Below are 1,609 nucleotides of genomic sequence, written 5' to 3' on the forward strand. Positions count from 1 at the left end.
TCGAACGTACTGCTTCCTTCACGTACTGTTTTCGCCTACTATATAGTAGGAAAGTAGGCATATTGGAACGCACTTAAGTCCGAATCTCGCGATAATTAGTACGTCACCCAGGTAATTCTCGCCTACTCTTTTGGATTCATACATACTTTTTCGCTCGCCTACTCTTTTTCCCATACTAAATAGTAGGGAAGTATGCGGTTTGGAACGCAGCAAGTGTCAGAGCTCCACAAAACTCCACAATTTTCCAATGTAAATCTGTGGTGAAAAATGTAACTGCATCCTATGCATGTCATAATCACTGGAGACTGAAACTGGAAACAGTAGCAGGCGGTTTGTTAACGACAGGGTGGCAGTAAAAACAGATGGAATAGTGACGCAGGGACTAGATGGTCAGGATCCATGAGATGTGCGATGGTGAGGTGACGGTGACGACAGGAACTCCCACACGAAACGCAAAGACAGGAACAGGGCAGGAACAAGGCAGGAACAAGGCAGGAACAAGGCAGGAACAAGGCAGGAACAAGGCAGGAACAAGGCAGGAACAAGGCAGGAACAAGGCAGGAACAAGGCAGGAACAAGGCAGGAACAAGGCAGGAACAAGGCAGGAACAAGGCAGGAACAGACACCAACACGACAAACATCTAACAACGATCTGACAATGAGAGGAGATAAGCAGTGAGTATATATAGAGTGGTGAGATTGCCCGCAGCTGGTGAAGTGATGATGATGGACAGCTGGAGCGGATCAGTAATGTCAACATTCACGCCCACATAACCACGCGCTCACACAACAACATAAACACGAGACTAGAAGGAACAGAGAAAACTGCACCGAAAGCTGGTTGCCAACCGCCGTTAAAAACAAAAAAGAAGAAGAAGAACAGAGAAAATGTCTACCGTGACAATGCATCGCTTATTTTCACGTTGCCTTGATCTATGTCATTGTATTGTTTTCATACTTGTAATGGCTTTCCAATGCCGTGGCCGCGTTGTCGATAATAAGAGTAAGCAAGTCCATGCAGACGGATGTAGATGCAAACAAATTACTCTATTTATTTTTTGTGCTCCATTAAACGTGATCTCAATGTGATCTCTGTGAGAGAAAAAAACTTGCATCACAATAAGTCAAAACATTTGGTAACTTTTTTTTATTAGGTTTACTAACATATTACAATGTTTAGCTGCATGGTTACAATTACTGGCAGGTTACTGTATTTATTATTGCTTGACATCTTGATTCAATATCGATTCATTTTGATAATTACTAGTTACAGTAGATACATGTTAAAAAATAAATCACTAATGCTGTAAACATAGAGAGCCCTAGGCTATTTTTATTAAAGGTTAAAAATAACAACTTAAATGAAATATAATGCGTTCTTTATTATAATAACAACTTTATAATATTTTAATGATATAGGCTAAGTAAAAATATAATATGTAGCCTAATATTGAACATATTTAACAAAACTCTATAGCACATTTTTCCAGCCAAATGGTCATTAAATTGCTTTCCTGATGTAAATGAAATTGGGATTGGGCTAAATACGCTGCACTTTTGGCCCAATTTACTTTTGCAGAAGAAAACTTCCCATACCTATTAACAATAT

This window comes from Phoxinus phoxinus (genome assembly GCF_949152265.1).
Source record: "Phoxinus phoxinus genome assembly, chromosome: 9".
Taxonomy (NCBI): Eukaryota; Metazoa; Chordata; class Actinopteri; order Cypriniformes; family Leuciscidae; genus Phoxinus; species Phoxinus phoxinus.